We start from the raw sequence: 15989 nt of genomic DNA on the forward strand, positions 1-15989 counted from the left end.
GTGTCCATGGAAAATTTTGTACCAAAAATAAATTATATCTGCCATCAAGTGACAAGATTTAAAGTGACTAGTCTTTTGAAGTGAGATTATTTTTACTTTTATTCATTGACATTAAATTAATGCTTTTTATTTGATGGATACATCTCAAATTAGGGTTTTTTGTTTTGTTTGTTTTTTACCACAAAATAATGAACAAAGGCACAGAGTGGGTAAGAAGAATAATTTGGGTAGGAGGCCAAGCTATGCTGCAATGATACACATTTTAAAAATTAAAATAACAGCACACATAAAAAGAGAAGATATTTTTAGAAACAAAGATGGAAGAAGTCAGACATATTGATTTCTTCTATGTAGTTAATATAACCTACCTAGAGCTGCAACTATTGACCAATTTCCCGAATTATGAAGCTGATTTTAATCCATTGCATTCATAGTCTTTGTTTAGAAATTTCCATATTGTTTTCTGGAATAATTGTCCATAGCAATACTTTGGAGCTGCTCCTAATGATGTTTATAGTGCAAACACAATGAAGCATGTCTTACCTCAGTCTCCCAAGTGTCTGAATATTTTCACATTGATGACCACTTAAACTAATCTAAATTATTTTTTCTTGGACATTTGCTTCTTCTGCTGAAGTTCATGGTTCTCCTAATGATTCTTATTTTTATAAACATGTCTTATTATGTTTGTCCTTAAATCCTAGAACTTCACTCATCTCTGTTTTCAATTTTTTTTTATTTTAGATAGTTATTGAATATGTGATTTTAATATCATGACATGCTTATGAGACCAGTTGTAGTTACTGGATTCACTACCAGGATCTCACCATTCTACAAAGAAGTGATCGTTGATGTCAAGAGAGGGGTGCGGCAGGGTGATACCATTTCACCGAAACTCTTCAGTGCTACCCTCGAGAACATCATGCGACGACTGGAATGGGAAGGAATGGGAGTGAAGATAGATGGTCGGCAACTACACCACCTCCACTTTGCTGATGACATTGTTTTAATAACACCAAACATCAGCCAAGCGGCACAAATGCTGGCCGACTTTGACCGTGAGTGTGGAAAGGTAGGACTACAGCTGAATCTTACGAAGACAATGTTTATGAGAAACAGCCTTGTTCCTGACGCCCCATTCGCTCTCAATGGAACGACCATCTCCGAATGCAACAGCTATGTGTACCTAGGTCGAGAGGTCAACATGACAAATGACCTGGCACCCGAGCTGCGCAGGAGGAAGAGAGCGGCTTGGAACGCCTTCAAGAACGTCGAAGAAATAGCTAAGAGGACGAAGAACCTCCGGCTCCGGGCACATCTCTTTGATTCCACTGTTCTTCCTGCATTAACATATGCCTCAGAGACCTGGGCCCTACGCAAACAAGATGAGAACGCCATTCAGGTCTCCCAAAGAAGAATAGAAAGAGCTATGCTTGGAATATCACGTTTCACTCAAATGAGAGAACGAATCCGGAGTTCTGACATCCGTCGACGATCAAGGATCAGGGACGCTGTCTCATTTGCCAAGGTGTCGAAAATCAGATGGGCTGGTCACGTAATGAGATTTAAAGACGACCGTTGGACTAGAGCTGTTACTGATTGGATTCCACGGGATGTCAAGAGACCGCGTGGCCGCCCACCTACCAGATGGTCAGACTTCTTTGTCAAGATCATGAACGATCGGTTTGAGGCCCTCCATGTTCCCGGAGCGAAGAGATGCCATTGGGCTACACTAGCACGTGACAGGGACAAATGGAGACGTTACTGGCGCCCGCTCGAGCAAATCGACGACTAACGGGAAGTTAAGTGATTAAGTGATTAAGTGACATGCTTATATTTTTCTGCTTAAACCACCAGCAAATATTTAACTAGCGCTTAGATTCCTATATCAATACCATTAGCCCTGAGAGGTATTTTCTATCCTATTATCTAACACTAATAATGTTTTGCCAATACTATCCTCACATATGTCAACAAGCCTCTTCCTGAGTTTTCATTTTTTAATAACTAGGTCATATGGATTGAGATGATTGTGTCTCTTTTAGAAATGCTTTTTATTTTTTTTTGCTTTTTGGGTCACACCCAGCAATGCTCAGGGGTTACTCCTGGCTTTGCACTCAGGAATTACTCCTGGCAGTGCTTGAGGGACCATATGGGATGCCGGGGATTGAACCCTGGTCGGCCGCATGCAAGGCAAACGCCCTACCCGCTGTGCTATCGCTCCGGCCCAGGAATGTTTTTTCTTACCTCTTCAAAAGTACTTGTTCATATCAAGACTTTGAATTGCCTGCATCATTGTCTATTGATTTCCCTCTATCCTTAGCTTCAAGAATGCTGTGGTCTGAATTCATATGTTAACTTTGGATGGGTTTGACTCTCTCCCTTTGTTATTCTTTTATATTCCATATATAAGTGAGTTTGGGACAGGATGATGTCTCGCTGCTTTGTTCCTTTACATTCTTTTACATTCTATAGGTGAGATGATGCAAGTGAACCATCTTTGTATCTTTTTTCACAAGTACAATCCTCTTTATCTCATCTCTGTTGTCACAAGAGACAAAAATCCATATTTTCTTTAGTTAAACATTTCATTGTGTGTGTGCTCACATTTTCAAATATCACATCTTTATCCACTCACATATCATTGGGACAGTGGGTAGGATGCTTGCCTTACATATGGATGACTAGAGTTCAATACCAGGCACCATATATGGACCCCTCAGGAGTGATTCCTGAGTGCAGATTCTGGAGCAAGTCCTGACCATCACTACCCAAAAACAAACAATAAAGATTTTATTTCTTTGAATGATATATTAGAGTTCTTAAAATTTTATCCCCTAACATTAAATTCTTTTTCAGGCAACTGGAGAGTTTTCTTACTCATTTCATTGTATGTAGAAGTTCAACAGATTTTTTTGTGCCTACATTTTATAATCCATCATTTTACTACACTGGTCTATTTCTTTAGCAACTTTTTAGTGTAGTCTCTAGAGTTTTGTGTTTATATTTCATTGACTCCTATTTAGACCATTGAATAGACCCTTTAAATGTATATTCTTTCACTCAATATTCATCAAACCATTTATTAATAAACCATGCCCCCTTTAATTTAATACTACTCACAGATTATTCCCAATATTCATTATAAAATTTAGATTTTTAAACTTAATTTACTGCTCTCTACTTCTCTATTCCAACTCAATATTCTCCATCTGTATTTCTCGCTCCTTCTTGTCTTTCTATTAAATTGTCTTATGATGCATACCATTGTTTTTATTCACTCTCTTAGCCTCACAAAGAATTTCTACACATTAATTCAAGACTTCTGGTCAACTTTTTTTTTACTCAGACACTGCATGGAAACCATTAGTTTTCTTCATTGTGTCTTTTTGTGTCTCTAAGTAAGCTACACTTTACTTAGAATCAGCTTTAACTCCTGTCTTACACCAACAGCCTACGTATAATCCAATCTATAGATTTGAAGGGCTCTATTTTCAAAATAGATTTGGGATCAGGTCATTTCCCATTCACACACTCAACTCCCTTTCTCTGAGCTACCAACATAAGCTTGAATATTTGAAAAACTTTTCAGGCTGCTCTCCACAGGTCTCCTTGACTTCAGGCAGGCCATTCTAACACAGCAGACAGAGTGATCCTTTTAAAATTCAAGTTCACTTCCTCTCCTAGCTCAAAAGTCTGTGTGTCTCCTCCTTTTACCCAGAGAAATGGTTTGGAAGTGCCAGTTTACATTGGTGAGTTCCCTAACCCTCAATCCCTACTCCTGTTGGCTTTTCCATTTGACCAGCCACAACACTTAGATATTTATGTTACCGAATCATAACATCTTGAAGACCTTTTAGTTTTGTTTTTTTTTAATTTCTTTCTAAAAATTTTATTCCCCAGAGAGAATTGAGTAATCTGTGCATTTCCATCAATTCTGATGCTGTGGCTCACCTTCTCAATGGAATCTACCCACATTTTTACACCAAAAATGCAACCACTGCTCATCATGGATCCTTAAGAATCTTTGTGCTATGACCTATGAATTTTTTTCATGATAATATTACCCCTTGGTGCATGATTATTTTGTAATTTTTTATTTGTTATTTACCTACCCTCTTCTAAAATATACACTTTACAGGGAACAGGGGTTTCTGTTTTACTCATCAATATATTTTCTGTGACCAAGTAGAATTTAATAAATAAGTTAATGAGTAGGAAGGTGGATGAGAAAATGGAAATAAGGTAATAAGTTTCATGAATTATTCTCCTTTATAGCTGCATGACTAGTATAGTATCTGACACAAAAGTGGCTTCACAACTATTGTGTAGAATAAAAGTATGAATGAATTAAAATACATATTATTAATGTGGATGAGACTGACTGAAGCGGACTGGAGCGATGGCAGAGTGGGTAGGACGTTTGTCTTGCACGCGGCTAGCCAGCCAAGCAGGGTTCGATTCCTCTGCTCCTCTTGGAGAGCCCTGCAAGCTACCGAGAGTATTTCACTTGCATGGCAAAGCCTGGAAAGCTACCTGTGATGTATCTGTGATGTATTCAATATGCCAAACACAGTCACAACAAGTCTCACAATGGAGATGTTACTGGGTCCGCTCAAGCAAATCAATGAACAGTGGGAGAACAGTGTTACAGTGCTGAGTGGATGATTAAAAGACTTTGTGGGGGGTATATAAAGGTAAGTTAGAGATAGAGTTTGATTTAAAGATATTTTCTATCTCTCTACAAATGAAAATAGGCAAGATTTGTAACTGGAAACACATATCTAATGTTCGGAAACAATTACTAGTCCTGGTTTCTTGTTCTGTCCTGAAAATTCCATTACTGATGAAAAGCTACCTGGACAAACTTTAATCATTCTCATTTTTTATAATTTACCAAAGGCTATATTCATGTCTAAAATTCTTTTCTTCTATGTAGAAAGGATAATGCCTTTCATTACTAGGGTATTTTCAGCGTCGTTCATAAGGATCGAGTCAAATAAAATGCAAGTTCCATAGAAGGTAGTACTAATATCTTAGAAAACAATGCTTCTCATTTCAAAAAAATTCCTCTGAGTGTTTTTCTTGTGAATAGTACTTACGTATAGAGATGATTTTATCACCTGAATACAAAACTACTATTTTCATCATATGAATTACAATTTTTTGTCTTGTTTTGCTTGGGGGCCATACTAGTTGTACACAGGACTCATGCCTGGCACGGAAGTTTTAGTTAATACCTGGCAGTGCTTGCGGGACCATACGCATTCAAGGCAATCACTCGCCTACTGCAATATTTCTCCAGCCCTCATAGAGAGTTTTGAGTAAAGTAAATAGAAGTGATATTCTGTAATTTTAAATTTTATTTTAATGTGTGTAAGTGATGGAGAAAAATTATTAAAAGTAAAGTAAAGGCCTTCCCATTGATTATCAATTTGCTCAAGCGGGCCCAGTAACGTCTCCATTGGAGACTTTGTTGTTACTGTGTTTGGCATATCGAATATGTCATGGGGAGCTTGCCAGGCTCTGCCGTGCGGTATTAAAAGTATGAGGGAAAATAATAGGGAGATGACAGCAAGTACACTTGATCACTTGATCACTTGACTTCCCGTTAATCATTGATTTGTTCAAGCAGGCGCCAGTAATGACTCCATTTTTCCCTGTCAGGTGCTAGTGTAGCCCAATGGCACCTCTTCATTCTAGGAACACAAAGAGCCTTGATTTGTTTGTTCAGGGTCTTGACAAAGAAGTCTGACCATCTGGTAGGTGGGCGGCCACACAATCTTTTGATGTTCCATGGAATCCAGTCTGTAACGGCTCTAGTCCAGTGGTCATTTCCAAATCTCATTACGTGTCCAGCACATTTAATTTTTGATGCCTTGGCAAATGAGACCGCATTCCTGATTCTTGACCAGCGATGGAGGTTGGAACTCCAGATTCTTTCTCTCATTTGAGTGAAGCGTGAAACTCCAAGCATAGCTCTTTCGATTCCTCTTTTGGAGACCCAAGTAGTGTTCTCATCCTGTTTTCATAGGCCCAGGTCTCTGAGGCATAAGTTAATGCAGGAAGAACAGTGGAATCGAAGAGATGTGCCCGGAGCTGGAAGTTCTTGGTCCTCTTAGCTATTTCTTTGATGCTCTTGAAGGCATTCCAAGCTGCTCTCTTCCTCCTGCACAACTCAGGTTCCAGGTCATTCGTCATGTTGACTTCTCGACCTAGATCCACATAACTGTTGCATTCAGAGATGTTTGTCCCATTGAGAGAGAATGGAATGTCAGGAATGAGACAGTTTCACATACCAAATTTTGCAGGATGGATATGTTGTTCCCAAAGTTCTCCCTTCCAAAATCCGACACACCATCTCGTCAGTAAAGACACAAAGAGCACCTGGCCCAGACAAGGTCAGACCTAAACACCTGAAGGATCTGCCATCAGTACTCATCAATACGCTGACTCAGCTCTTCACAGGCAACCTGTCTGAATGCAAGGTTCTGTCTCAATGGAAAACCAGCAGGACTGTACTACTTTACAAGAAGGGAGACATCTATGGCATTAGCAATTATCTCCCAATCTGCCTGTTGTATGTCATCTACAAGTTGTTCACGCAAGTCATCCTGAATAGGATTAGCAGAACACTAGATGAAGGACAGCCATGCGAGCAAGCTGGGTTCTGCAAAGGATTCAGCACCATCGACCATATCCGCAAGATAATCAAGCTCATTGAGGTTTCTCGGGAGTTCAAGATGCCACTCTGTCTAATGTTCATTGACTTAAAGAAGGCCTTTGATTCTGTTGAGATAGAAACAGTCATTGAAGCCCTAGCTAATCAGGGCATTCAAACTCAATACATCAGAATCCTCTGTGAGCTGTATTATGGATTCACTACCAGGATCTCGCCATTCTACAAAGAAGTGATCATCCATGTCAAGAGAGGGGTTCATCAGGGTGATACTATTTCACCAAAACTCAGTACAACCCTCGAGAACGTCATGCGATGACTGGAATGGGAAGGAATGGTAGTGAAGATAGACGGTCAGCAACTACACCACCTCCACTTTGCTGATGACATCGTTTTAATAACACCAAACATTAGCCAAGCAGCACAAATGCTGGCAGACTTCGACCGTGAGTGTGGAAAGGTCGGACTCCAGTTGAATCTCACGAAGATAGCAAGGACAAAGAAAAGAAAATCTAGATAAAAACTATAAAAAGTTTTTAAGTGGTGTACAAAATTTGCAAATACTTTTGCATTTTGATAGAAATATCTCTGCCTCTTGGTTTGGACATGTCCTCTGCTACTGTAGAATTTTTAGAAAGGAAATGATAAAGCTGGTTTCTAAATTAAACACTCTTGTTCAAAACTGTGAGAAGAAATGCCTTTGTGTGATATCAGACCGTGTACTATGCAGTGTACTTTTCTCTTGGATAGTATAATTATCGCTGGAGCGATAGCACAGCCGGTAAGATGTTTGCCTTGCACACAGCCCATCTGGTCGGCCCAGGTTTGATTCCTCCGCCCCTCTCGGAGAGCCCGCAAGCAGCCGAGAGTATCTCGCCCACACGGCAAAGCCTGGCAAGCTGCCCGCGATGTATTCGATATGCCAACACAGTAACAAGTCTCACAATGAAGATGTTACTGGGCCCGCTTGAGCAAATCAATGAACAACGGAAGGACAGTGCTTCAGCACTACCACAATATAATTCAAACTAATATATTAAATAAGTCCATAATTAATCACCAGGAAAGGTTCAGAGGTAAACTACTGGAAAAGGAATCTAAATAAAAGTACATACTTTTATGGTGGGGAGGGCAAGTGAAAAAAATATGTAAGGGTTCAGGGAAATAGTACAGAGGTAAGAATGGCTGCATTCTATTTGAATTAATTATTAAATTTTAGTTTGTGGCCATAATCGGCAGTCAGTTCTCAGGGCTTACTCCTAACTAAGTGCTCAGGGATCACTCCTGGCAGCGCCTGGGGTACCATGTAATGTTCTGTGGATCAAACCAAGATTGGCAGCGACAAGTGCTTTAACTCTGTACTATCCCTGTTGATCACTTTTGTTCTATTTTAGAAAATAGAAATAATAGGAAAAATCATTAAAATATCTATTTGAATTATGGCAAAAATGTTTATTGTTCATCAAACTGTTCTCAGCCTAGAAAAAAATAATTACATCTGAAAGCATTAATGAAATAGTGTTTTTTAGTTACCATTTTATTTTCTCTACAGAATTTCATCTTAGAAATCCCACCCAATAGAAAATTAACATTTACAATGGATGTGAATATTGTCAAGGAACAGTTTGTATTATCTGATAAAGAGTAATTGGGACATTCCAGGACCAGGTCTGAATTCTACATCATCATTCACTGTAAAATCTCAGACAGGGCATTTAATTTCTGAGTTTCAGGTATTTGAAATTTACAAGTTAAAAATAGTGTTAAAGAGGTTTTATTTCTTGAAAATTATTTGATAAATTAAAAACATGCAATTTATATAAATTCTATACAGAGAATAGCTATTTGACAGTTATCGATGATATAATAATGATGTCAATGAACTCTTTTTAATACAGTACCTTAAAATAATTTTTATTTATTAAATTTATGTTTAATATACTTCATCTATTCAACTATTTAAGAAACACCCTTCACCCCAACCCCTAAAGCTCTTTGACAAAAGCTAGTGGGGTCCAGCCTGCTTTGCAACCTATTCCTTGGAACTAGCAATGCCTCTGTGCTTTCTAAGCTTGTTTTGTTCCATCATTAATCAAACAAGTTTTACAGTTTCCAGGTAACTCTCAACATCTCTCATTTCCTAGGAATTCTTTATACACCATCTCCTATTTCTGCCCATATACTAAAATCTACCACTCTTCTCTCTGAAATTTAGTTTGTTATCATAAAAAAACCTCCTCTATTTTACACCCTTTCCCTCCTATATATACATCTTTCCACATCCTTCTCAACTGAAACCTAACTTTTGAGGAAGCCTTTCAACTAATATTCACTTTGGTTTTCTGTTCCTCCTTAACACTGAATGTGACATCTTTGCTACAAAATAAACAAATCCAAATATTAGGATTCCTTGTAGCTAAATTATTTTATTTGCATCTTTTCATTTATTAGTGCCAAAATGTCACTCATGCTTATAATTTGGAGAGTAAAGCTCTTGGGTCACTGCTACTATCTAAATAAAATCCAACGAACAACTTTTATTAGTTTTAATTCTAAAACGCAGACCTTAATTCTATAAAATTAGTTTATTCTGTATCTTAACATTGGCAAAACCTTGCTATGCCTGAACATGTATTAGCTATGGCAGTACTCAAAAAGAAGTTTAACCTGCTATGAGGGTTGAAGGTTAAGGTCTTGCTAAGTTTTCTTCTGTTCATTTTAACCCATCGTCTTTTGCTTATTCAAAGACATCACTTTAGCAATTGTCCTCTGACCCTTAACATCTTAATTTCTCCTTGACCATAGCAATACTCTAGTAATCATGCAAACTTATAATAACTTTGAGTTTAAAATATTCGTTAATCTTGTTTAAGTTCTATTCTCTTTTCATTTGCCATCCCATTCCTATATTTGAATAAGAAGAAACGGATTAAGAATTATTCCTATTATCTCCAAATCCTTATTCCAATTCTGCATTTGTTACCTAAAAGGTCTATTGAATTAGGGCCTTTGCCTTCCTAAAACATAATAAATCACTGTATCACTGTCATCCCATTGATTATCAAATTACTTGAGCGGTTGCCAGTAATGTCTCTATTCCTCCCAGCCCTGAGATTTTAGCAGCCTCTTCTTACTCGCCTTTTCCCAACAATTGGAGGCTCTTTCAGGGACAGGAGAATGAGACCTGTTGTTGTTACTGTACTTGGCATATTGAATATGCCACAGGGAGCTTGCCAGTCTCCGCCCGTGCTGGCAGGATACTTTCGGTAGCTTGCTGGGCTCTCTGAGAGGCATATATTTATATAATTTTCTCTATAATTTGTTGCCTGGGCTGGAGGAATAGCACAGTGGTAGGGCATTTGCCTTGCGTTCAGCCGACCAGGCCGAGGCAGGTTCAATTCTTCCGCCCCTCTCGGAGAGCCCGGAAAGCTACCAAGAGTATCTCGCCTGCATGGCAAAGGCTGGCAAGCTACCTGTGGTATATTAAATATGCCAAACACAGTAACAAATCTCACAATGGAGATGTTACTGGGCCCGCTCAAATAAATCGATGAACAACGGGAGGGCAGTGCAGTGCAGTGCTATAATTTGTTGCCCACTGTCTGAATCCCATCATATATGGTGTAGTAATTGTGGGAAATGGGTAGGAAGTGTCTTATAATGTGTCCAGGAAGTGGCCTGAAGCATGGCGGTGGTTGGGTAGTGGAGGTCAGCTGCCGGGGCTGGGTCCCTTGAGGTGGGGATGGTTCTCACCCGCCCCAAAGCCTGGCGCAGAGTCCCAGGTTGGTTATCAGGAAATTAAACCAGGACCCTTTAAAGTTCACCTAACCTCCACTTCCAGGAGAAGAAAAAAAAAGTGGGCCTATTCATCCTCAAAATGTTGGAATCTAAAAATTTTTCTTAAAAAATGTACTTATTAGATCTAAGAGCTTAAACCACCATGATCACAGACAGTAGTCATTCCAGAAGGAGCTTTTGTGTCTTTTGAAAATTAAAGTTCTTTTTCTGGGGGAGGGAGGGGGAAGGCAGGGTGGGTGGGGTAAAAAAGTGCTCCAACAGAAGCATTGTTCTATGTGGTTACACAAAATCTTTTTCATTAAACCACCAATGAGTGATTTGTTGGATCAAGTTGGATCATGTTTCCTGATTAAACTGAGACATGTCCACTGAATTGCAGCAGTCAGTTACCAGGTTGGTGATGAGTTTGAGGTTTCAAGTGTGCCTGCCATAGAAGTTCCCTGAATCATGGCAGTGTGTCTACTTCAGATGGGACAATTCATGGTGAAGATGACCTAAAATATGGCATTGTTTTCCATTTGATTCCAGAGTGAGAGCACTAAGAAAAGCAAAGACAACTTGGTTCATTTGCGGATGACCAGTGAAAGGACCCGGCTAGGATTACATAATAAAACATAATAAAACCTTTACAATCAGCAAATATTTTATATTGATAAATTTAATGGCTAATTTTCAGTTCTCTTACTTGATAAATCACTATGAAACCTATCTCAATAAACAGTAACTCTCTCTACTAAGAAAAGAGTTACCCATAACTTTTCTGCTTCTCTCAAGCCTATCATTATAATTCATGATTAAATCCTACCATCTGTTATTTAAATATATATATTGTATGTATATATGGCATGTAGCTCACTACATCCATGACAACCACTTGAAGTTCTTGCCATCATCTGAAACTGGGAAATTGGCCAGGCTTCCATTTTCCCACTTAGTCTGTATTCCCTACAGTCTGTTCTCATGACATCACTGTGATTGACCCATTTAAAACTTGAATGGATCATTTTAACATAAGCTGCATCAGGGGTTGGCAAACTATTGCCCACAGACCAAATATAGACAGTTTATTGTGTATAGCAAGAAAACATAGAATCATGCACAAGAGATGCAGAAGTGGAGAGAAAGGAAGAGGTTGAGATGAGGGAAAGGATCAAGATGAAAAGAAAAGAGGGGGGGATAATGATAAGGGGTGGTAGAGGAAGAGGAGTTGTTGAGAAATGGAAGGAGAAAAACACCTCCAAGTATTTTATGCACTGCAATTTGTTAACATTTACTCTTTGGTTTTTTATTTGTCATCTTCTGACATAACAGCAATAATCTTCGTCTCTTTCTAACCCTGATATCTACTACATTACCCATAAAAATACTTTTACTTTGTTCATTATCCAATATATGCTCCTATCTCAATGCATAACATCAGGATTGCATTAGCTAATTTCTCTCAATATTGTGCATTTCCCAGATACCCATGCATAGATGGGTTTTTTAATCTATTTCTAGTCTTTGTCAAAATGCTACTTTCTTCAGCTGCTGGATGACCCTTTTTAAATCATGGCAATTCTTCTCTGGCCATACATCCAATATTCCTCCCTTGCTTCATTTTCTTCTAGAGCTCTAGTCATTATTTACAAAAGTATAGCACACAATATAATTAACTTATGTTTTATTCACTGACTACCCCCAGTAAAATGTAAGATCCATTTGAATATCTATTTATATATTAATTTATTTATAGCTATGTGCCCAGCATCTGTAATATGTGTATAAATAGCAGAGGCTCAAAAATATTTGCTGAACCAAAGAGATAATGTATTGTGAATTCTGCTGGATTTTCAGCATATAAATATGTGTGTTCTTTTCAGTTTTGTGTATTTAATCTTAATTTACAATATATTTTGGGTGTGTTCGTTAGCATTGTAGGACTTATTCTAGTGTTTTCCTAAGCTGAATCTTGTACGAGTCAGGCATTCTCAGCAGGAATAGACAAGAGCAGAATTTTTATGTTGCTTTCCAGCAAGTGTTTCACTTTCTCCAATCTTCTAGCACTAAACTGTGCTCTTCTTGTCACATATTTCTCTCTTCTTCTCTTCCTAGTTCTCTTCCCTAAGTTTATTTCAAAAACTTTGTGAAAGCCTGTGTAGGAGACAGACGTTATGAATTAAGGGGTGGAAATAATTAGATACTTTCTATTCTGAATTAATTATTCAAATGTATAAACTAGGAAGTAAAAAGAATTTAAAATTAAATAAAAGAGAAAAGTGACCCAGAAGCCATTGTCACTTAAAGATGGGAAGGTCCCACTAAATCTTGTGCGAAAAAGATGCTTGTATACATGCTAATGCTGGGGGCTGGATCTTGAAAAAGATAAGTCAAATATTATTCACAGAAAGTTTAAATCGTATGTTGACCAAATAAAACTTTGTTGTCCTTTCATTTTTGTTAGGCTTTTGTTTGGTGGGTGGGCAAACCTGGCTGTGTTCCTGGCTCTGTGTTTAGGGATCACTCCTGGTAGTACTGGGAAAGAAGAGTTGAGTTTTGGGGATTGGAAGGCCCTATGTGGATCAGTCAAGTGCAAGACAAGGAAAGTGCCTTCATTTTTCTACTGTCTCTTTGGCCCCTGAAATTTTTTTTTCATGTACATGAACATTAACTCCATAACTAACCAGATTAGTAATAAGTAAAGTATATAGGAATATAAATTTGCTTTACTTCTATAACTTATTAGATCATAGAATATCCCCATGTTTATTTAATAAAAATATAATTGACCAAAAATTTCAGGACAATGAAATATCAACCAATCCCAACACCTGAGAGTCATTTATATTCAGAGTTCTGGCAATTAATTATCCTGCTTTCCAAGTCCACAAAGCAAAATTCTTCTGGACAATACTGTCAGTCACTTTTTCTTCTTCTAAACAATTCTTCTTTCTGTCTAATAATGTCTATAGCTGTCAATGTAATAAACAGTCATCATTAAAAGATGATTAATCAAAAGTAGATAATTTCAGATAAGTTTCATAAATGTGTGTTTTTAAAAGTCTGAGCAAGGTTTCAGAGGGAGATACAGTGATGACTAGGGTTACTGAGATTGGGTAACTCTTTGGTCTGAAAAGAACCTGAAACAGGAAAACATCTGTGAAAAAGATGTACATTATAGGACAGAATGCACCCTCTGGAACCCACAGAAATTCCCTTCTAGCTTTCAGAGTGCTTTTTGGTGCTAATTGCTGACAAAATCCAAGCAGAAGCCCTAGGACAAGCAAGAGTGCTGATGGATTCTACACAGAGTTTGATTTGTTTTCCCAGAATATGGAACTGGATAAAGTGGAGAGAATGAATCTGAAACATTAAATGCCATTATTGGTTAATTGAAATTTCTGAGTCAATTAAACACTTTTCACAGTCTGCTTGCAGATCAATTACAATAGTTGGGGTCATGGAGAAAGAATTAGCATGTAAAAGAAACAGCATACAGCTATCAGTTCCTGTTACAAAAGATATTTAAAATGTGGGATCAGAACCTCATTCCAGGTGAATTCCTGGGAGAATTTCTATAATATTGGGGGGTTAAAAGTTAATCATGGTTATGTTCACAAATTTGTCAGACAACATGACTAACAGGGCCTAAGATTCTTTATTAAATAACCTTATTGTCTGTATCTCAAATGCGAACTCGGTTGGTTTCTGAACTGAAATGACAATTCTTTCTATTTCTTTGCTCTTTCCAACCTTGCTCTGTCCCTGCTCCATTCCAGACCACTGTTCAGCATACTAATGCCAAACCTGCTTTTACCCAAAGTGCTTGTTTCGTATGCTGTCATATGTATACTGCGGGTTGGATCTCAGCCAGTGGAATTAAATGAAATGGTTTTCTGTCAGACTGAATACTAATTATGTCTTCATGCCAAAGCTAGGTCTGCATAATGACATCATTTTCAGATCGACTGGAGGTTGAAGCTCAGATAGAATTTGCTCCGGTATTTATGGCTCATGCAAAATGGTTCTGTGGCATTTAGTCGACTGTTTTGTGTTGGTTTCTTTGTTAATTCATTTGGCTTTGATAATCCAGGGTTTTCTCTGGGTAACATTGTTGAGTGATGTTTGAGTGAAGTCAGTTGTTTGCCCATTCCAAGACTTTAAACCTAAAATTCAGTTTCACAGAGAAAACTTTGGTACACCAAATTGGGTATTGCTAGGAGGCTGGGAACACTTTTGTGACTCTCATGCATTCGTCAGGTGATGGAAACCTGATTTTCTAAGGCACCCTGATTTATGTCTTCTTTTAATTTTTTAAAATTCTCTCTTATGTATAAATTAAATAGCTACTGCACTTATTTCCCAGTGGTTTCCATATATGGCAACTCCCTATTTGTACCATGACATCAGCAGTTTGTCAGAAAAAATTCCTTCCAGTTTCCAGTGAGGTTTTAAATAGAATGTAGTATTAACAGTATACAATTCGACAAATTTAAATAAATTCATCCTATGATAAGATTGAGAAGAATTCCTCCCTGGTTTTCTTTTATTTTTTAATCATCAGGAATTTTAACAGTTTCTCTATACATAACTTGACTCATGAAAATAAAATTAAAGAATGCCCACTGTGAGCAAAAATTTAGGTCAATGGAAAACACACAAGGTCCTTTAAAGTCAACTCATGTCTAACAGTCTTTTGGGGGTATAAATAATTTTTCTAGATACAGTATTAATATCAGTCTGTACCTTTGTCTTTCTAGATACAGTATCAATATCAGTACATGTTTTTGTCAAGTAAACATATCTGTGTATACTTCTACTGATGGCTGAATGGATGTGGAATATAATGCATAGTCACAGCTGTACAGTTCTAAAAGTAATTTTATCTCAATCTACAACATATTCATATTTAAATAATTCTTTTAAACCCTAAAAATATATTGTTAATATACAAAAATAATTACTTCCCGTTACTGTCAGAGAATAAACACTATCGCTGAATATTATGACACATTTCTCTGAATTTTACAGTGACAGTAGAAAGTTATAAATTTGTGCCAGAAAAATAGTGCAGCAGGTTAGGGCACTTGCCTTTTATGTAGCCAACCAGATTTGATCTCTAGTGATGCATAAGGCCCCCCAAGCATTGCCAGGAGTGATCCCTGAACTCAGAGCCAGGAGTAAGCCCTCAGCAGAGCCATGTTTGGCCCCCAAACCAAGCCAAACCAAACCAAACCAAAACTCTACACTGTACATAAATAAGGACTGTGATGGAGGATTCTGGGTACATTGGTGGTATTGGGATACTGTACCTTTCTACATCAATAACATTAACTTTATTACAATCATATTACCTAGTATATCATATATATATATATACATAAAATAGTGGTTATTTTTAGCCTAAATTGGTCACAGAATCAGTCACAGTCCTCCCGATGTTCATCTATTTGCTTGAGCGGGCCCAGTAACGTCTCCATCATGAGACTTGTTGTTACTGTGTTTGGCATATCGAATACGTCACGGGTAGCTT

This window comes from Sorex fumeus, unplaced genomic scaffold (assembly GCF_029834395.1).
Source record: "Sorex fumeus unplaced genomic scaffold, SorFum_2.1 ptg000048l, whole genome shotgun sequence".
Taxonomy (NCBI): Eukaryota; Metazoa; Chordata; class Mammalia; order Eulipotyphla; family Soricidae; genus Sorex; species Sorex fumeus.